Genomic DNA, 23,534 nt, shown 5'->3' on the forward strand with positions numbered 1-23,534 from the left:
TTAACCAATGTCATAAAACAATATGTGTACTACTGTTTCGTGAGAACCTATTTGTGCTGTAAGTCTTCACCTGAAGTACAATAAAAATAAAAAATAAAAAATTCAAAAAAAAATGGTAGCTTTTGCATTTTACCATAAATAAATATTTGCCCATAAATAAATATGGGCAGGTTGGCCTGAAGAAAATCAAGTGCAGTGGTCCCTGGGTGCCCAGGGAGCACCCCACCAAGCCAGCTCCCATTCTCTCTGGTTGGCCACCAGCACGTTTCTCTCTTGCCCTGATTCCAGCACAGCACATTATACCCACTGCAACTTCTTTGCAAAGGCAAAGTTGGGAAGTGTGCCTCAAAAACCCGTTTGAGAACAAAAGACATGAATAAACAATTCACTGAAGAAGAAAGAGAACTGACTACTAAACACTTGGAAAGATGTTCAGCCACACTAATAATTTAAGAAATGTAGCTTAAAACCAACTACCATTTCCATCCATTAAATTAGTTGTTTTGTTTTGTTTTTTTAATAAGGATATCCAGAGCTGGCGATGGTAGCATAAAGTGGGGTTTTCACCTGCTCTCGAGGGCACTTTTCAGGAAGCAGTTTGGCAGTATCTACCAAAATCCCTTAAAATATTCTACCCTTTCACCCAGCTTACTGTGCTTCTAGGAATCTAACCTAAGTAACAAAATGAGAAGATTTCCGCGTGAGGATGTGCATTGGACTGTGACTATAGCAATCACACAAAAAAGGTGGAAACATAAATGTCCAAAAAAAAGGGAACTATAAAAATAAATAATGATACATCTATATGACAGAATATTTAAAAATACTAAAAGTCATGTTTTCAAACAATGTAATGACATGAAGAATTGCTTACTGTATTTTAAATGGGGGAAAGCAGGGTTCAAAAATGTACATAGGGACTATCTGACAAAAGATCTGTTTCCAAAATATAAAAACAATCTCACAACTCGATAAGAAGAATATGAACAACCCAATGAAAAAGTCGGCAAATGATTTGAACAGACACTTCACAAAAGAAGATATACAAATGCCAAAAAACACAGGAAAAGATGCTCAATCTCATTAGTCATCAGAGAAATGCAAATTAAACCACCTACCAGAATGACAAAAATGAAGAAGAACAGGCAATGCCAAGTATTTGCAACTATGTGGAGTAACTACAGCTCTCGTGTATTGCTGGTGGGTGTGTAAAATAGTCCAACAACTTTGGAGAGTTAAACATACCCTTACCACATGACCCCATAATCCCACTCCTAGCTATTTACCTGAAAGAAATAAAAATATATGTCCACAAAAAATACTTGAATATGAATGTTCATCACAGCTTCATTCATAACAGACAATAACTGGCAATCATCCAAATGTTCACCAACAGGTGAGTGGATAAATAAATTGTGGTGCCTACATATGATGGAATATTACACAGCAATAAAAAAGGAACAAACTATTGATATATACAAAGACCTGGGAGAATCTTAAAAACATTGCTCTGAGAAAGAGAAGTCAGACACGGAAGTGTACATAGTGTATGCTCCATTTATATAAAATCCTAGAACAGGCAAAAGCACTGGTTACCTGGGGCTAGGTGGGGAAAGGGATGCAGGGATTGACTGGGAAGGGGCAAAAAGGAACTTTTTGGAATAATGGAAATGTTCTTTATCTTGATCGTGATATGGTTACATGTGTATATACCTTTGTTAAAACTCAATGAGTTGTATACTTTAAAAAAGGTGCATTTTATCTTATTTAGTTACAACTCAACATAAAGAAAACAAAACTCACAGCTAGACCGATAAGCAACATCATTGTAAATGGAGAAAAAAAATTGTTGTCAAGGATTTCGTTTTACTTGAATCCACAGCCAACATCTGTGCCATGCAAGTGGCAGTCAAGAAATCAGACGACGCACTGCATTGGGCAAATCTGCTGCAAAAACCTCTCTAAAATGTTTAAAAGCAAAGGTACCACTTTAAGGACTAAGGTGCTCCTGAATTGCCTCATATGTATGTGAAAGCTGGACAATGAATAAGGAAGACTGAAGAAGAATTGATGTCTTTGAATTATGGTGTTGGTGAAGAATTTTGAATCTACCAGGAACTGCCAGAAGAATGAGCAAATCTGTCTTGCAAGAAGCACAACCAGAATGCTCCTTAGAAGCAAGGGTGGTGAGCCTATGTCTCACATACCTTGGACATGCTATCAGGAGGGATCAGTCCCTGGAGAAGGACATCGTGCTTGGTAAAGTAGAAGGTCATCAAAAAAGTGGAAGACCCTCAGTGAGATGGATTGATCCAGTGGCTGCAACAATGAACTCAAACATGGCAACAATTGTGAGGATGGTGCAGGATGGGGCAGTGTTTGGCTGTGCTGTACACAGGGTTGCTATGAGTCAGAACCAACTCAACAGCACCCAACAACAAGTTTTCTTTAAGTTTTTTTTTTTTAATATATATGGAGACTTCAATTAAAAGATGGTACATTAATTGCATGCACCTATCTCCCCTCTCTCCAAGACCCCACTAAATGATAGTAAGAAAAAAAGAGCAAGTAAAGGGCCCAATTTAAAAAGATATGGGAAATTTGAAAATCTGATGGAGGAGTGGTAACACACCCAGCAAGGTGATGGGTCCCTCAACCTGGAGCACACTCACTGGGTGATTTGGTCGAAGGAGGAAGGCCGGGAGCTCCAAAATGCTAAGTGTGACCAAGGGCAGGAGTGAGGCAGGGGGCTGATTGCAGAAGAATTAACTGAATATCTATACATGTAACAGTCTATTCCCGTATTTCCACCATGCACAACACAGAAAGCAGCCAAGTACCACCCCCTTGTCCCCAAGCAAAACATCAGCATGTTTCATTCTTTAAAAAAATAATAATAACAACATATATCCCAGAGACAATTCCAGGAGCTCTCCCAGAAAGTCAATCAAAAAGATAGAACAGGTAAGGAAACCAAGGCTCAATCCAGAAAGTCCAAATCCAAATAGTAGTAATTTGAGGGAGAACAGGAAAAATATAGAGAAGAAATAATCAAAGAAATAATACAGGAGGATTTCCAAGAGCTGAAGGACATGAGCCTTCAGAATACAAGGACCCATAAAAGCCCAGCACAATGACTGAAAACTTATTTACACCTGGCGTATTACTGAATTAAAATTTCAGAATACCAGGAAGAAGATGAAAACCTAAATCTTCCAGTGAGTGAAAAATAAGTCATCTACAAAAGAATCAGAATCAGGCGGGCCTCAGTTTTCTCATAAGCAACATGGGTGATAATTTCAATGTTCTGAGAGTACGTTACCCTGAACCTAGAATTCTGTACCTAACAGAAGTATCAATCGAGTGTTATGGTGGGATATACAGAGACTCTAAATTTTACCTCCTTCCTGCCACGTTTTTGGAAGTTACTTGATGTACTGCAGCCAAAGAGAACTCTAGCAAAAGGAAAGCATGGAACGCATGAAAAAGAGGAATCAGGAAAAGAGTGAAAGGAAGTCTCAGCAGGGGACTGTGCAGCAGGTCCAGGGACAATAAGCCTGGGTTGGAACTAGACAGAGATCCCCGGAGGCAAGTCACTGGAAACAACAACCACTTGCTTCAATATCTGATTGGATACAAAAAAGTTGATTTGATAAAGACTAAGGAAACAGAGTCCTGGTGGTACAATGCTTAAGACCTTGGCTGCTAACCAAAAGGTCAGCCGCTCCTTGGAAACCCTATAGGGTAGTTCTACTCAGTGCTATAGGGTCGCTATGAGTTGGAATCAACTCGATGGCAATGGATTTGGTTTTGTTTTTAGGTTTTTTTAAGGAAACAGGCAATGAAAAACTCGGCAAAACAGAGAGCTGTTCAAGACAGCAAATGTACCCTTGGAGCATGCTTGTCTCCAAGGTTCACGGTGGTGAACGGTAGTGACACAGACACAATGACGTCAACACCGTTCACTGATTCTTAACTTTCTAGATAAGCCTATAGGAAGGATGGAAAATTTAATTGTTGTTGTAGAACATCATGTAAATGTTCTCAGCTGTCACATTGAAAAAGTCAACATAGCATTGATAGAAGTTAATAGCCGTGGAATATGGAGAGGAGAGCTGGAAACATTTGACCAGTAGTTGAGAGGTTGGCGGTTCGAACCCACTCAGAGGTGCTTTGTAAGACAAGCCTGGCAATCTGCTTCTAAAAGGTCACAGCCTTGAAAGCCCTGTGGAGCAGCTCTACTCTGCACACATGGGGTCGTCATGAGTCAGAATCGACAGCAACTAACAACAACAACAGAAAACGAAGGGTCTAAAGAACTGGATAGAGTAGATGGAACAAGGTTTAAAAGATTTAAGTTTGTTGCTTACAGTAAAAAGTAACCAATAAAGGAATTATAACCATGGGGGAGGAAGAGTCACCTCAGAGAGAGAGAGGGCAGGGAGTCTAGTGGATAATGTCTAGCATTGACAAAGCAGGAAACAGTGGTAGACACATGGCATCTCGACAGAGAGACTGACTGAACTACCAGAAGAAAATACCAGAAGGGCTAAAAGCCACTGCGTCTGAGGGTCAGCACTGGGGAGACAACAGGATTGCTTTTCATCCTAAGCCCTTCTGCATTGAGCATTTTTATTTAACCATGTGCACAGATTACTTCACTAAAATAAAAACATTTCAAAGAACTGTATTGGCATGTGGGTGCCAATATTATAAAGTATATGCAAATATATTCACAGAAAAAAGACATGAAGGAAATACAGTAGCTATCTCAGGGTGGAAGTTCTATGGTGCTTTAGCCTCTTCTTTAAATTCTTCTAATTTTCCAAATTTCCTATAATAAGCATGTTATTTTTATAAACAGAAAAAAATTAATATTATTTAAAGAATGAAAATGATGCTTAGGAATGTTTTAAATGATATTGGAAATGTAGTGAAGGAAACAAAATTGATTATAAAAATGATCTCAATTATTTACAATATGCATGAAAGTAGAGATATTTAAGAAAATATGAATAACTATTTCAGTGGTGGAATTATGGGTAATTTTTTAGTCTTCTCTTTCCTTTTTTTCCAATATATTTTTTTCATAATAAGCATGTATTAAACCAGGTTGGGCTGGACAACTGAATTTGATCTCTCCATTGGCTTAAGACCAAAATGATTATGTAATGGCTGCGTGTGGTGCTGGGCACCTAGAAGGCTCTCAGTTAACACTGGCATCAACAGAACTAGATGCAAATGACGTTCGCTAGTAACTGCTTCTAACTGAGCTTTTTGGGCTTCAGTCATTCAATCAGCATTTACCTAGTGCCTACAGTGTCCAGTGACCTGAACAAGACACTCTCTGGGGTGTCAGAAATGGAGGTTGGGGTGGACTCTGATTTTGTTGTGTGGCAGACCAGTTTGCAGAAAAGAATAAACACCCGCATGTGAAAACAGATGGAAATTCATGCCCAGAGGACAGCAAATGGATAAGTCTAGGCTGGGGGGATGGGTATCCTGCCCAGGCCTGCCCCATCCTGCAAATCCTTGGTAGAATCCTAGAAGGCAGCCTCTCCTTTCTCCTCCGGCTTCTCCTCCCTCCCCTCAATGCTCACAATTCCATTCTGCTTAACTGAAACCAACAGAGACCCTGGGAAGGCAGCGCCCTTCCTCCCCAGTCCCAGGAGGTAAGAATCCTTCAAAATGTCCTAAGGCTCTAGTTGATACTGACTCATGGAGACCTCATGTGTGTCAGAGTAGAGCTGTGCTTTCAGAAGTAGATCTCCAGGCCTTTCTTCTGAGGAGCTTGGGCGGACTCGAACTTCCAAACTTTCAGTTAGCTGCCAAGCACTTTAACCATTTACACCACTCAGAGACTCGTCCAGAGACAAAGTAACTTAATTACATCTCCAGTCCCACTGCCAAGGTTGGATAGCAACAAACACCTGGGATTCTTTAGCATTCAGCCACACTCATGACTCCAGGGGAGCCAGACATGATCAGTTCTCCCTTAGGGAAGAGAAGAAGCCAATAAGAAAGAGCACCCTGATGCTGGACGGAGGGCTCTGGGGACCATGGTCTCGGGGAACATCTAGCTCAATTGGCATGACACTACATATAAAGATAATGCTCTACATTCTACCTTGGTGAGTAGTGTCTGGGGTCTTAAAAGCCTGTGAGCGGCCATCTAAGATACTCCACTGGTCTCATCTCTTCGGGAGCAAGTGAGAATGAAGAGAACAGGATACAATGAAAAGATTAGTCCAAAGGACTAATTGTCCACAGCTACCAAGACCTTCACCGGACTGAGTCCAGTACAGCTAGATGGTGCCCGGCTACCACCGCTGACTGCTCTGACCAGGATCACAACAGAGGGTTCTGGACAGAGCTGGAGAAGGATGTAGAGCATAATTCTAACTCACAAAAAAAAAAAGACCAGATTTACTGGCCTAAAGGAGACTGGAGAATCCCCGAGAGTATGGCCCCCAGACACCCTTTTAGCTCAGTGGTAAAGTTACCTTCAAGGTTCACTGATCAGCCTGCGAGTGGACAGCCCAGTAAAACCATGAGAGTAATGAGGTACAGGAGTCCAGTGACAAGGCCCAGAAGGCAGAAGGGGAGTAGGAAGCTGATGATAGGGAACACAAAGTAGAGTAAGGATATTGTTGATGTGTTGTGAGATTGTTAACCATTGTCATAGGGCAACATTTGTAGTAACTGTCAAATGGGAGACTATTTTGTCCTGTAAGCCTTCATCTTAAGTGAGAATAACAGCACAATTAGAAGAGCGTAGTCAATGTCACTTAAATGTGTATGTAAAAAAAAAAAAAAAAAAAAAAATTTTTGAAATGGCGTATCTTTGGCTATGCGTATTTTCACAAAAAAAAAAAAAAGTTGAGAATTTAGAGTGTTAAAATGTTGTGGGGTTGTTAACCAATGTCATAAAACAGCATGTGTGTTACTGTTACATGAGAAACTATCTGTTCTGTAAGCCTTCACCTGAAGTACAATAAAATATTTAAAAAAAAAAAGAAAGAGCACCCTGAGCTCTCACTGAAAATGCTCTCCAAGGGAAGGTTGAGCAATCATCAGTGTGTTCTCTGGCCCAGGCCATTCATCTGTCCATCAGCAGAAAACAGGCAGAAGGAGAAGCCACAGGCCTCCTCTGATAGTCCCAGCCAAATTCTCTGGTTTCCAAGACACCGTCAACAAGGAGAAATGCATGGCCTTATTTTCTTACACAAAGATGAGCATAAACCCAAACCCATTGCAGTCAAGTCGATTCCAAGTCATAGTGACCCTATTGGACAGAGTAGAATTGCCCCATAGTGTTTTTAACACTGTAATCTTTACAGAAGGAGATTGCTGCATCTTTCTCCCACAGAGTGAGCGGCTGGTGGGTTCGAACTGCCGACCTTCCAGTTAGCAGCCAAGGGCTTAACGATTGGCCACCAGGGCTCCTAAAGATGAATATGTTGTTGTTGTTAGGTGCCGTTGAGTCGGTTCCAACTCATAGCGACCCTATGTACAACAGAACAAAATACTGCCCAGTCCTGCGCCATCCTCAAAATTACTGCTGTGTTTGAGCTCATTGTTGCAGCCACTGTGTCAATCCATCTCGTTGAGGATCTTCCTGTTTTTTGCTGATCCTCTATTTCACCAAGCATGATGTCCTTCTCCAGGTACTGGTCCTTCCTGATAACGTGCCCAAAGTATGTGAGACATAGTTTCACCATCCTTGCTTCTAAGGAGCATTCTGGCTGTACTTCTTCCAAGACAGATTTGTTCATTCTTCTGACAGTCCATGATATGTTCAATATTCTTTGCCAACACCATAATTCTAAGGCATCAGTTCTTCTTCAGTCTTCCTTATTCACTGTCCAGCTTTCCCATGCATATGAGGCAATTGAAAATACCATGGCTTGGGTCAGGAGCACCTTAGTCCTTAAAGTGACATCTTTGCTTTTTAACACTTTGAAGAAATCTTGCAGCAGATTTGCCCAGTGCAATGTGTCATCTAATTTCTTGACTGCTGCTTCCATGGGTATTGATTGTGGATCCAAGTGAAATGAAATCCTTGACAACTTCAATCTTTTCTCTGTTTATCATGATGTCACTTATTGGTCCAGTTGTGAGGATTTTTGTTTTCTTTATGTTGAGGTGTAATCTATACTGAAGGCTGTAGCCTTTGATCTTCATCAATAAGTGTATCAAGTCCTCTTCACTTTCAGCAAGCAAAGTTGTGTCATCTGCGTATTATAGTTTATTAGGGAGCCTTCCTCTGATCCTGATGCCCTGTTCTTCATATAGTCCAGCTTCTTGGATTATTTGCTCAGCATACAGATTGAATATGTATGGTGAAAGGATACAACCCTGACATACAACTTTCCTGACTTTAAACCACACAGTATCCCCTTATTCTGTTTGAATAACTTCCTCTTGGTCTAACTAGATGGACATAGACAGCCATAAGGAGAAATGAAGTCTTGATACAACTACAGCATGGATCAACCTTGAAAACATTATGCTGAGTGAAATAAGTCAGACACAAAACGCCAAATATTGTATGTTCCTACTTATATGAAATAGCTAGAATAGGCAAATGCATAATGTCATGGATTGAATTGTGTTCCCCAAAAATATGTGTTAACTTGGCTAGGCCATGAGTCCCAGTTTTGTGTGGTTGTCCTCCATTTTGTGATGTGTTATAAATCTCAGCCTCTATGCCTACAGTTATGGTCATATTTGGGAGTGAGCTGTCCTTAATGTTAATGAGGATTAGGGTAGTCTGCAACACCCTTACGCAGGTAACAACCCTGATCCAATGTAAGGGGAGTGTCCCTGGGGTGTGGCCTACATTAGGTTTTATCTTACAAGAGATAAAAGGAGATAGAATCGAGCAGAGAGAAGAGGACCTCAGTACCACCAAGAAAGAAGAGCTGGGAACGGAATGCCTGCTTTGGACCCCGGGTCCCTGTGCTGAGAACCTCCTAGATTCATGGGAAGCTTGATGCCAAGACACACGGAGATTTCCAAGAAATGCCAGGCTCACAGTTGTTGAAAGGAGACAAGGACCTTCCCCTAGAGCCAACACAGAGAGAAAGCCTTCGCCTAGAGCTGGCACCCTGAATTCAGACTGCTAGCTTCCTAAACTGTAAGAGAATAAATTTCTGTTTGTTAAAGCCATCCATTTGTGGTATTTCTGTTATAGCAGCACTAGATAAATAAGACACACAGAGACCGCAGTTTATTAGTGGTTATCAGGGTTGGGTGGGAGGGGCAAATGGGGAGTTATTGCTTAAGGGGTGATGAAAAAAACCTGAAAATGGTTAGTGGTGATGGTTGCACAACATAGTGAATGTAATTAATGTCATTGAATCGTACTTGTAAAAATGGTGGAAGTGGCAAATGTTTTGTTATATATATTTTACCACACTAGTTTTTTTTTTGATTGACAAATCTTAATGTATGTAAAGCGTAACTCAATAAAACTGGTTTTTAAAAACAAAATTTAATGGACATAGATATAGTGGTCTGTATTTCCAGCATAACCACATTCCTCAGCTGCCCCTATGTCTGATGAAAATAAAGAAGGTGGTAGTTCCACCTGCAATTGCATTAAGTCCAAGCAAATATAATAAGATTCTAAATTGAATGTTTTGCCTGAAGCACTGTGATACAATAGATACGACATTCCAGAGGTAGGTGCCAGAAGAAGATGCAAAATTTCAAGGAAATACCCAAACGCTTGTTACAGAACTCAAACTTCTCACCCACATTAAGGGCATAAAGGAATCTGACCTTTAGAGGTTAAGGGAGAGTGTCTTTGTTATCTAGCACTGCTATAACAGAAATACTACAAATGGGTAGCTTTAACAAACAGAATTTTTTTCCTCACAGTTTAGGAGGCTAGAAGTCCATATTCAGGGTACCATCTCTAGGGGAAGCTTTCTCTCTTTGTTGGCTCTGGAGGAAGGTCCTTGTCTCTTTGAGCTTCTGCTCCTGGGCAATCTTCATGTGGCTTGGCATCTCTCTTCTCCCATCTCTGCTACTAGTTTGCTTGTTTAGCCTCTTACATCTCAGAAGAGATTGACTTAATTACTGGGGCTGAGGGCTGAGGACCATGGTCTCAGGGAACATCTAGGTCAATTGGCATAACATAGTTCATAAAGAAAAAGTTCTACATCCTACTTGTGAGTATGGTCCAGGGTCTTAAAAGCTTATGAGTGGCTATCTAAGATACATCTATTGGTCCCATCCCATCCGGAGCAATGGAGAATGAAGAAAACTAAAGACACAAGGAAAATATTAGTCCGAAGGACCAATGGATCACATGAACCACAGCCTCCACCAGCCTGAGCCCAGAAAAACTAGATGGTGCCCAGCTACCACTACTGACTGCTCTGACAGGGATCACAATACAGGGTCTCAGACAGAGCAAAAGAAAAATGTAGAATGAAATCAAATTCACAAAAAATGGCCAGACTTACTGCTTTGATAGAGGCTGGAAGAACCCCCGAGACTAAGGTCCTCAGACATCCTGCTAACTCAGAACTGAAGCCAGTCCTGAAGTCCACCTTTCAGGCAAAGATTAGACAGGCCTATAAAACAAACAGTAACATACGTGAGGAATGTGCTTCTTCAACCAAGTCTGTGAGACCAAATAGGCAACACTTGCTCCAAAGCAAAAATGAGAAAGCAGGGACAGGAAAACTGGACAAATGGACGCGGGGAACCCGGGGTGTAAAGGGAAAGGGGGAGAGTGCTGACACATTGCAAGGATTGCAAGCAGTGTCACAAAACAATTTGTGTATAAATTTTTGAATGAGAAAATAATTTGCGCTGTAAGCTTTCACTTAAAGCACAATAAAATTAAAAAATAACCACACAAACTTTTAATGGCATGTGTTTTAAATAATTGATTAAAAATCCTCTAAATATCTGTTTATCCAAAAGAAAAAAAAAAAAGATTGACTTAAGACACATCCTACACTAATTCTGTCTCGTTACATAACAAAGACAACCCATTCCCAAACGGGATTATAACCACAGGGTTAGAGATTAGGATTTACAACACATAGAAGGTGAGAGGTGTCTATCCTAATCTCAAGTCTAGTTAAAGGGGCTTTAGGGGGACCACTCAGAAAGCTTGGTATGTGTCCCCTGTGTTGGGGGACACAGTGGATCAGTGTTGGACTTCTGCCTGGAAATCCAAAAAACAGGGAGAGATGGGTTGACTGGTCACTGCCACCATGGAGGGAAGAAAATGTTTCTGCAGCCTTGGGACCAACCTACAAATTCCCAGAGTATGTCTGGCCAGGGACACCTGGATGCTTCCTTTGATTGCATGTGAGCTAGTGGTACGAGAGAGAAAGCATGGACATATCAGGTCCTGTCCAAGAGGGACGCCTCAAGGGGTAAGCAATCCAGAGTAAAGCTGAAATGATCTCCAGTTCCCATGAGCAATGAAAAGAGTATGTGACGTACTGGGGGAGAGTAACCACCCAGGACAAGAGAGCTACAGGAGACAGAGGCTGCAGGAATGGAGAACCTTTTAAGGACCCACAAGCACTCCCAGGGAAGACCACCAGCTGGCCCAGAAAGCCATCTTTCCATACTGTCATTCAAATAAGAGCTTCCCTGCCCTCCTCACCTCTTCACCCCTACCTGCTCTAACTCCTAAGAGGTCTTAATTCTGGTTGGGGAGCTAGAGGAGGAGATATCGAGAAAGAAAGAAGAAACCCACTGTCCCCACCCTTCACCAACCACAGGCGTCCTGCCCGAAGTAGCCTTAGCTTTGAATCATGGAGCTGTGGAGTTTTTATTATTGCAGGGGACTGGGCATTCTAGCTTCTGGGTTGAGACAGTGACTGTGATGTAATGTGATAACTTAGAGTGACTGCATGACTTTTATCATCTAAGAGTGAGCAGAAAAGTCATGGAACTGGATTAGTATTTATCCAGGGGAGGGGAAGAACTTTTCTCACCGAGGAAAGGGACGTTTGAAAGGGACAATGGAAATAAAAATGAAGTTGTTTTATAATTACATCTCAGGGGTCTTGATTGTTCAGCGTCAGTTATCACTCCCTCTGCCATGGAATCCACCCCTTCTCCAAAACCAAAGAGTTCTCCTTCCCCGTGGCTGAACTCAGTTTCAATCCTTTACACAAAGGTATAAAACAAAAGAAAAACCTGTTGCCATCAAGTCAATTCCAACCCATATCAACCCTAGAGGACAGAGTAGAACTGCCCCATACAGTTTCCCAAGGAGCACCTAGTGGATTTGAACTGCCGACCTTTTGGTTAGCAGCTGTATCACTTAACCACTGAGCCACCAGGGCTTCACATAGAGGTATATTGTTGTTGTTATTGTTAGATGCCGTCAAGTTGGTTCTGACTCATAGCAACCCTATGCACCGCAGAACGAAACACTGTCCGGTCCTGCACCATGCTCACAATCATTGTTATGCTTGAGCCCATTGTTGCAGCCACTGTGTCAATCCATCTCCTTGAGCGTCTTCCTCTTTTTCGCTGACCCTGTATTTTACCAAGCATGATGTCCTTCTCCGGGGACTAATCCCTTCCTGACAACATGTCCAAAGTATGTAAGACGCAGTCTCGCCATCCTTCCTTCTAAGGAGCATTCTGGTTGTATTTCTTCCAAGACAGAGGTATAGGCTGGCCAATAAAAATGTTCAAAGGGACACATGAGGAGATCTCAGAGAAAAGTGAGAAGCACTGTGAGTATGGAAAACCTTACAAAGAAAGATATAAATTTGTATGAGCAGCCATTACTTTCTCAAGGCCTAGCTATTCTTCAACACCAAAATAGGAGGTCAGAAAGTTTCCTCCACCTCTACCAGTAGCCCCAGAAGGAAATAATCATGGATGGAATTATGGTTGGGGGGGGCAACAGGGGAGGAAAGAATGAAAGTAATGTTTTGGCGAGCACCTCACATGTGCCACTAATTTTATAGACATTTCATTTAATTTTTGCCCCTTTCATGCAAGATCATGTTACTGTCCCTATTTTACAGAGGAGTCACTGGGATGCATAGACGTTAAGTCACTTACTCTTGGTCAGTGTCTGTTGGTAAGAGACCATCCTCCTTCAACTGTATCAGGCCGCCTCTAGATATTGTTAAATCTTTAGAAGCCACTCTAATGGGCAATGTAAGGTGGGAGGTTGAGGGATGCTTGATGGCTGATGCTTCTTACAAGTGATGCCAGAAAACCAATACAGGAGGAGAGTGTGCTTGGCAGGCCGAGCCCAGAACCCAAGCACCTTCTAAGGGACTCCTGCCCTCAGCCCCTTGCTGAGAGAAGCAGGTCCTGGACCCCTTGACCCTAACACCCAATTGCCTTGTTGATTGACCCAAGAGCTCCCAACCTGTATATGGGATCTGGATCAAGATCTGAACAAAATCTCTACTCAAACAGGGACAATGGGGATTAACCAGACCAATTGCATTCTCTTTGATATAGGGTGAGAGTCAGGAAATAGTTATGGGAGAAAAAGCCAAAAGGTGCACCCAAAGAAGCCACTGTGCAGATGCATGCGTGAGCAGAAACCAGAGAGAGAAGTCAGTAGATGGAGGAAAGATGTCCGCAACAGAGGAGGAGTCAGTTGGTTGGGAGTGGCAGGAATGGCAGAAGCAGAGACAGGGAGGAGAGAATTCTTTCTAATGGCTGAGGTCAAGAATTCTTGCTGCTGAAGAGGCGATAGGCTATCCATTCCCAGAGCCCCAGCAGAACCTTCCAGCTCCTGGACTGTACCCCAATATCCAAGGGGCCTAGCTAGTTAGCTATTCTTGCCTTCCCATGAGATACCTGCCTTCCTTTCAAACAGGCATCAGATAACTAGGGCCAGTGGGCCAAATCCAGCCTGCCACCTATTTTTGTAAATAAAGGTTTATTGCAACGTAGCCATGCCCACTCGTTTACATATTACTTCTGGCTGCTTTTCTGCCACAACAAGTTTGAGTAGTTGCAGCACAGACCAAATAGCCCAAGAAGCCTGAAATATTTACTATCTGTCCCTTTACAGGAAACGTTTGCCTTCATGTACCACTTCTTATTGAGCTCTTTCTATATGTCAGGCATTGTTATAAATGCTTTACTTGCAAAATCTTACTTAGCAATCACAAATGTCCGAGATGAATCCTGTCCTCTCATTACTCAAATTTAAAGATAAGAAAACGAAGATTTAGAAAGGTTAAGTAACAATTTGCTCCAGGTCCTAAGTGGTAAATGAGAATTTGAACCCTGGCAGCCTGATTCTAAGGATCCCTGGTAGTGCAACAGTTAAATGCTGGTCTGCTAAGTAAAAGGTTGGCAGTTCAAACCCACCCACAGCAATCTGCTCCCATAGCGATTACAGTCTAGAAAACCCTATGGGGCAGTTCTACTCTGTCACATCACGTCATTATGAGGTGGAATCAGCTGAATGGCACCTAACAATAAAAGCCTGATTCTGGAGTCTCTTCTTTTAACTCCTAAGCTACACTGCCCTCACTGCCACTGCTTATTCCACATAGCTTCATAATAAATACTGTGTTAGAGTAGAAGTACTTTTATATCAGAAAAACACAAAAAAACTAGATGGTTCTAAAAGGATTTTTTTTTTAAACCACTTGTATCCACTGGGATATGTAAGTGCCTCTAGCTCTGGTGTTAAGTGTACGAGATGGGAGGGGCTGCCAGGCTGTGATTGGCAGTCCAGTCTCCATGATTTGGGCAGAGCAGTAGAGAGAGTAGTAGATGGTCATAGGGACATCTCAGAGGTTTGATCACTGGTAGGAATATCATTGCCAAGAACAATCTTCTGTATTTGAGCTGAAGTTCTGCTCCTTGCAATCAAAAGAGTCCAACATAGACATTCTGGGAAGATATAAGGTGCCCCCACCCCATTCTTGTCCTCCCCCCAAAAAAGAAATCACTACTAAGACTAAATCAAAGCAGGACAGAAATTAGGAAATTCATGAGTTGCTCTTGATTTCTGCCTCCCTTTACAAAGTTAACAGTCTCGGGCTTGATTATTGCTTTAATGAGGGAATTCAGCCATGATATTTTAAATATTTAACAGTTGCTGTGGCACTGGCACCCATCAGACCGAAGAGATGCTGAGCTCTATCCATAGGGCAGGGTCCTGGAGACACCCTATTGTGTCAGGTGTTAACCCTTTAGTGCCTGGGTTGTGTGGAGGTGGGAGAGGGTGCTGGGGGAGAAACCAAGGAGGTTGGGCTGGAGGACTAGGGAGGCTCGGGAAGCAGCCAGTTGCCAACTGGATGGAAATATATCATATTTGTGATGGTTAATGTTATGTGTCAATTTGGCCGGGCCATGATTCTTAGTGGTTTGGCAGACATTATATAATCATCTTCCATTTTGTGGTCTGATGTGAGCAACCAATCAATTGGAAGGGGAATTTCCTTGGGGGTGTGGCCTGCATCCAATATATACGTGGATGTTCTGGCAAAGCTTGCTCTCTCACTTTCCAATCTTGCATTCTTCTCATCATCCTCTGACCTCGGTTCTTGGGACGTGGGAAGCCTTCAGCCTACTGCCTGACCTGTAGATTTTGGATTCACTAGCTCCTGCAACCCTGTGAGCCAGTGGCCTGCCGCCTGACCTGCAGATTTTGAGTATGTCAGTCCCTGCAACCATGTGAGTCAGGAGAAGCCTCCAGCCTGCTGCCTGACCCACGGATTTGGGACTTGCCAGCTTCCTCAATTGTGTGAGCCATTTCCTTGAAATAAGTCTCTCTATATATATTTATATATACACTTTACTGTTTTTGCTTCTCTAGAGAACCCAGCCTAAGACAATATTCTTACACACAGTATCCACAATGCATCTTTCAGTTTGTTGTACTGTAGTGACTTACATGTTGCTATGATGTTGGAAGCTATTCCACTGGTATTTCAAATACCAGCAGGGTCACCCATGGTGGACAGGTTTCAGCAGAGCTTCGAGACTAAGACAGATGAGGAAGAAAGGCCTAGTGATCTACTTCTAAAAATTAGCCAATAAAAACACTATGGATCACAACAGAATATTGTCCAATATAGTGCTAGAAGATGAGCCTCCTAGATTGGAAGGCACTGAAAATACGCTGTGGCCACCACAGTGGACTTGAGCATATCAATGATCATGAAAATGGTGCAGGGATGGGCAATGTTTCGTTCGGTTATACATGGGGTTACCATGAATCAGAGCTGACTCAACGGCAGCTAACAACAACAAACACACAATATGGCTACAACGGTGCATCTTGGCTGAACATCAGCCCTGTGAATATCTCCCATCAGGTATGTTTGGACAACACTAATCTGTAGTGTCAACGTTGACCCTAGGTATTATTTAAACTAGTGTTTTCCAAACATACCTGATCATATGAATCACCTGGTGTGCTGGTTAAAAATGTAACCTTCTAGGCCTCATTTCTGGAGGTCCTGAAGTCTGTATTTTTATATCCACTCTCTAAACCTTATGATCTGACAAGTTAGAAGACAGTAATCTAATCCAGTGTTTCTCAAACATTGCTGAGGATGATAAGAAACAAATCCCTGGACCCCATCCCACCACTTCTGCATCAACACCTCCAGAAGGGGAGCCCAGGAAGCTGAATTTTAACAAGCTCCCCCGTGAATCTTATCATCATCAAAGTGTAGGAGCATTTGGTGCACTCCACCCCCCGCCATTCTACAGTAGAGGAAACTGAGGGTCCACCAGAAAGGGGGTGATTTTCCCAAGACTTCACAGTGAGTTAGTGGTAGAGATCTCCAGAACCAAGATCTCCTAACTCCTAGTACAGTAGTTCCTGTCTCCCCATAGCCCAAAAGCGTTGTCAGTATTTATTAACCGTCTATGTGCCAGGCACTCTTACATACCTGATTTCTTTTAATCCTCACAACAGCCTGTAAGGTAAGCATTTTGACCTTTACTTTACAGAGGAGTCCAGAGCAGGTAAAGTATATCCAACGAGTCAAATACAGTGAAGCAAAGATTCAAAGTCAGGTCCTCCTGCCCCCAAGCCCAGCCTTCCATTTCCTCTCCCACCATACTTCCTCTCAGGAGGAGGCCTAGTGTGGTTCAAGCATACCTGTGCTAAAACAAATACATTTCCCTTAGTTATCGACTATAAAGGAAATAAAAAGCCTAGGTCAAACTGTACCTTTGAGCAAACTCCTGCACAGTTCTTTAGTTAGCTGATTGTTTCTCCCAGCCTTCTAGAAAGATCTTAACAAGTTCTATTTATAGTTGACCCAGAGAGCACCAACTCTCTCCTTCTTCCGGCTCCTGAGGCCCCTATCATTAGGCTATCACAGCTCTGATATTCTGAGTGTGGGCAGAGTGGGGATTAAAAAACTTCTCGCTGATCACCCAAAAGCCTTGATAACATCACACCATCTTTCACAGACCTTGCTGAGAGGAAACCACTTCCTCTCTCTCCTGAACTGCTTGCATATTTAAAGTTAATTGCTGGAACCTCAGTTCTGCTGAATTAATTGCCTCTTCAGCTGACCTCTCCTTCTCTGGTCCATAGTGAGGATTTGCGAATGTAACTAGTCACCCTGTGTGGAAAGGAAGACCCCTTCTCAGGCAAAGGACCCCTCACAGAATGGGTACAACCACACACAGTGACTTCTGCAGGCTACCCTCTTGGGCTCAGCTTCTGCCCACACATTTTCCCTTCCACCCTGAAGGCTTAAATCCTTCCAGTGTGTCCAGGCCCATTTCTGTTGTCAGTGGTCATGCTTGAAAGCCATACAGAAATAGTACCTGAGTTGCCTTTAACAGCCATATTTTCATAGTCTTTGCTAAGCATGGTGTCTTCCATAAATGATTCATGGGAGGACTCTAAGTGCATTTTATTTTCTAATAACCATCTCTCCTTCCAGTCTGTTATGGATGAACTAAGATACGGTAGCGTGGTGAACCCTTATGAAAGATCACCCTCTCTGTGCCCAAAATGACCACACTGACCTTAGAAAATTAATCCCTGGCCCAATTTTGCTGAATATGTCACACATATCCTTAGGTCACAGGAACTACTGTTTAGTGTACTTTTCCACCTATATTAAACAACCTGTATATATGGTTTAATCATGAACGTCAATGTACAGACATAAATCACAACCTTTGCATCATAACCACAACCTGAAATTAAAAGGCAGAATGAACCGTCCAAAGGTCATCTAATCCATTCCCCTGCATCTCCAAATGCATTGCCTAAATCATTTTAGACAGACTCATAGGCAATCTCCTGTTTAAAAAAAAAAAATTATCCCCGGGAAGAAGATGCCAGAACTTTTTCTGTAATCTATTTTGGTGTTTAGCAGTTCCCACCAAGGTCCTCGTACCATTGTGATGAATTTCCTCCTTTTTCTTCAGTGAAGATGGAGAACAGCCCACCAAGTGAATAAGGTGCTTAACCATCAGTAAATTATGAGACGGTGCCTGTGTTTACACTTCTATTCTCCATCAAAGGATCTGTTTATTTAATTGATGGCCTCTGCCTTCTTTAAAGATTATGCTAGTATTTAGCAGGGTGTTGGGAGAACCTGAGAAGTGATAAATTATACCTGCCTTTACCCTTCTGTATCACCCCACCATCATATAATTGCAAACCTTTACAGCCTAGACTTCCATCCATTCTGTTCTGCTTAAATTGCTTATTTCTATGGAAGATCAGGTCCCTGGGTGGCACAAACAGTTTGCACTCAATTACCAACCTAAAGGTTGGCAGTTTGAACCCATCAGCGGCACTGCAGAAGAAAGGCCTGGTTATCTTCTTCCACAAAGATTACAGCCAAGAAAAACCTATGGAGCAATTCCACTCTGTAATAAGTGGGATTGCCATAAGTCAGAATCAACTCAATGACAACGGGTTTGGTTTTTTTGGTTTATGGAAGATCAACAGTTACCCACTCATGGCCAAACCTACTAACCTCTTTTCAATTTTAATATGGCTTGAACTTTTTAAAACATCCATGCAAAGAGTACTTGAAAGGGCCAGAGTTGCATAGACTAGAAGAGAAGATATGGGGGAACATAATACTGGTATTCAAATGTTTCCAGGATCAATATGCTTGGATTGCCCCTGCTTTGGTTTTCTGCTGCTACTGTTACAAATTACACGAAGTTATTGGCTTAAAACAACACAAGTTTATTATCTTACAATTCTAGAGGTAAGAAGTTCTAAAATCAAGGGTTCAGCAGGTCTGCATTCCTTTCTGGAGGTTCTAGAAGAGAATTTGTTTTCTTGCCTTTTCTAGTTTATGGAGGCTGCCCACATTCCTTGGCTTGTGGCCACTTTCCATTTTCAAAGCCATCAATGGTTGGTCAAATCTTTCTTGCATTGCATCACTCTGACACTGTCTCTTCACTTCCCTCTTCCATCTTTTAAGGGCCCTTGGAGCCCTAGTGGTGCAGAGGTTAAGAGCTCAGCTGCTAACCAAAAGGTTGGCAATTCTAACCCACCAGCCACTCGTTGGAAACCCTATGGGGTAGTTCTACTCTGTCCTATAGGGTCGATATGAGTTGGAATCGACTCAATGGCAATGGATTTTTTTGGTAATTTACATTGGGCCCACATGTATAATCTCCCTATGTGAAGGCCAGCTAATTAGAAAAACCTATGGAGTGTAAACAAGAGACCTTAATTCTATCTGCAACCTTACTGCCTCCTTGTCATGCAACATAACATATTCCAGGAATTAGGACATGGGGTCTTTGGGAACCATTATTCTACCTACCATTGCCCCTAGACAATAGGGTTTTAGCCAGGAGATAAAAGTTACTGACAGTCCAATTTCAGTTGAAAATAAAGAACTTTCTATGTCAGAGTTGTTTGGAGATGGAAATGACTGCTGCTGAAGGTACTGAATCCCCAGTTTGTAGAGGGCTTCGGCAGAGGTCCACTTCATCGTAAGTAAGTGATTACTACACACCAGGCACTCTACTAAGCCCTTGTCATACATTATATCACTTAATCTTCACAAGAGTCCTATTAAATAGAAGTTATTATTTAGAGAAGATAAACCTGATGCTCAGAGAGAGACTCAGGTCAGAATCTCAGTTCTGCCTTGTATTAGCCGCATGACTTTAAGAAGTTACTTAACCTCACCAAGTCTCAGTTCCTCATCTGTAAAATGAGTAGACTAATGGAACCTACCTCAAGGAACAGCTATGAGGATTAAATGTGATAATAACAGCATCTAACTCATTGGCTTGTTGAGATAATATATGTAATATGTTTAGCATAGTGCCTGGATCATTGGAAAAGCACAGTAGTTTTCTCTATAATTCAGTACTTTATACTTAGTGGGATGTGGTGGACTCCTTGGGTGTCTGCCCAGCATCTGGAAACCTCCTCTAGGAACCAGGGCTGTGGATCTCAGACAGCCATGTTTCTCCTATGTGTCTCTGACCCCCTGGCCATAGCTGGTTGGACCAGAGATGTCACCTGACCCAAGCTAAAACAATGGATGTTCTCTCCCATGAATTTGGGAATTTGAAGTTGGGCCCCTGAGAAACATTTGACTTAGTCTGTATGAGTCACTTTTCCTTGAGTGTTGTGGGACATTCGTTTTTCACCAGCTGGACTGAGTGGCAGAGAAAATTAGTCTCCAGAGAGAGAAGATTGAAGCAGTTGCCTAGAAAGAAGATGAGAGGAGAGATGGAGTGACTAGACAGGTCTCTGCATCATGCTTCCTCTCTCCTCCTGAGCCCACTCCATTCCCACTCATGTATTCTCGAGTCTCTCCAGTGTCCTTCTAATATCTCCCTCTGCTTCAATTAAGTGGCCTTGAGTTGGTGTCTGTTACTGGCAACCAGAGAATCCAAACGCACAGGTGTTCACAAACGTGTGCAGATTGTTGGAGCTAGAAGGAACCTTCAATCTCTCTCTTTTTTTACCCATTAGGGATATTATCATCCAGAGAACTTAGGTGGCTCACACTAGGTACCACTGAACCAGTGACAGAGCCAGGGCCAGCACCTAGAACCTCCTGGCTGCTCAAGTTAAACTCTGCTCTCCAGCCCTGGCTGTCTCCAAATCTGTTTCTTTACCTCCAATTCTTAGGGTTTGAAAAGCTAATATGACTGGAAGCAGAGTGGAGTAAGGAATTGGGAACAGTCCCAGGGTCTTGGAGAGAGTTAAAAAGAAGTTTCATATTGGGAAATCAAAAAATCCATTTAAGACCTTGGACACCCTGCTAACTCAGAACTGAAGCCACTGCTGAAGTCTGCCTATCAGTCCACCTATTAGTCAGGCCTATAAAACAAACAGTAACACACATGACGAATGTGCTTCTTACTTCATCAAGTATATGAGACCAAATGGGCAACACCTGCCCAAAAGCAAAGATGAGAAGGAGGGAAGGGACAGGAAAACTGGACAAATGGACACGGGGAACCCAGGGTGGTAAGGGAAAGGGGGAGAGTGTTCACACATTGCAGGGATTGCAACAAATGTCACAAAACAATTTTTGTATGTTTTTGAATGAGGAGGCGGGGCCAAGAAGGCGGAGTAGTCAGATTCTTCCGGTGGACCCTCTTACAACAAAGACCCGAAAAAACAAGTAATCCAATTATATATGACTATCTAGGAGCCCTGAACATCTAAGGCAAAGTTAAGGAACTGGACTGAGTGGCAGGGGGAGGAAGAGACAGTTCAGAAGCAGCGAGGAGTTGCCAGACCTGACCCGGGGAGGCCTGAGCAGCTCATGGGTGAGCAGTAAGGCAGGCAAGCACCAGTGCTCCAGAGGAGTGTTTTTAGTACCAGGAGAGATCCAGTGCCAGAGAGTCCACTGGACCACCCAGAACCAGAGAGAAGCAGCCCTCGATTGGTGAAAGATAAGTAATTGCCTACAGCCTACTGCAGAGATCAAAAATACCCCCCTTAGGGGAAAACCTCTCTTCCATTTGCCGCCTCCTTCCCTGATCTACACTGGGTCCCAGACTGGCTTCAGCAATTGCCGAGTCCCCTGGGCAAGAAGTAGGATCTGTCACACGCCCTAAGCCATTCTCACGACCTTGGAGAGTGAACAAATTAACAAACAGTGTAAAAAATGAACAGCCGGCTCCCCTAAGCCAGGAACCCAGGGTAGGCACAGCTCCTTTGCTTAGGCACAGGCATAAGGGATCCATGGACTTTGAGTGCCCTTCCCCATGCAGAGACTTGTGTGGGCCCATTTCAACAGTGTAGACCCTCACTACTGCAGTAAAACAGGGTGTATACTTGAAGTCTAACTTCAACTGTTTCAGCTGTGAAGTGGCAGGTTCGTGACATTTGACACTGCTCTGCCCATTAAGCAGGGTCTTCACCTACCCACATCAGAGGTCTCGGGACTGGTGGCTCCACCCACGCCACCTAGCCACCTGAGATAGGGGCCCACAAATAAGAGGTGCCCCCCAGTCCTTACAGCCAACAGCATTGGGTGCTCATAGTCCAGCTGCAAAACCCACCCATGTATGCACTATAGGGAACAGGGACATGCCTTTCTCCTGGACACCTGGGGGGAGCCGTCAGCCCCCTGCCTTGCTCAGAGTGTATCCCCCTGCTGCAGCCAGATGCCTCTGCCTATGCCAATCACGCATGCCTGTCTAGGACTGTAGGTTAGAGCCTACACCATGCCCTTGGTGGCTATCTACCTGGGCACCTGAGCTGAATCCATACAGGAGTAGTGGGCGGACTCCTGAGCTCACATACCTAGGAACAGATCTAACCACCTGGTGGCAGGAATTAGAGCTTCAAAGGTGCCAATATTCAAACTAGCTCACACGAGCAGCCTATTTGGGCATATCAAAAAAACAAGAAGCTAGGACACAGTAAGCAAACATAAAATAAATAAATGTAATAACTTATTGATGGCTTGGCGACAACAGTCAATATCAAATCACATAAAGAGGCAATCCATGTTGGCTTCAGAAAGCTCCCAAAATAAAGAATCTAGAAATTTTCCAGAGGAGGAAAATTTCTTGGGATCTCTGGAAAATTTCTTGGGATTACCAGAGGCAGAATACAAAAGATTAATATACAGAACTCTTCAAGAAATTAGGAAGGAAATTAAGCAAAATGCAGAACACACAATAGAGGAAATTAAAAAGATTAGAGAAGAGCATAATGACAAATTTAACAGGCTGCAAGAATCCACAGACAGACAGCAATCAGAAATTCAGAAGATTAACAATAAAATTTCAGAATTAGACAACGCAGTAGAAAGTCATAGGAGCAGAATTGAGGCAATTGAAGTCAGAATTAGCGACATTGAAGATAAAACACTTGACACCAACTTATCTGAGGAAAAATCAGATAAAAAGATTTTAAAAAAATGAAGAAACCCTAAGAATTATTCTTTCAAGAGGAGTAACCTATGAGTGATTGGAGTACCAGAATGGGAGGGCAGGGCGGGGAGGGATAACAGAAAATACAGAGAATTATTGAAGATTTGTTGACAGAAAACTTTCCTCATATCATGAAAGATGACAAGATATCTATCCAAGATACTCATTGAACCCCACATAAGGTAGATCCCAAAAGA

This window comes from Trichechus manatus, unplaced genomic scaffold, assembly GCF_000243295.1.
Source record: "Trichechus manatus latirostris isolate Lorelei unplaced genomic scaffold, TriManLat1.0 scaffold00010, whole genome shotgun sequence".
In the NCBI taxonomy this organism is placed as follows: Eukaryota; Metazoa; Chordata; class Mammalia; order Sirenia; family Trichechidae; genus Trichechus; species Trichechus manatus.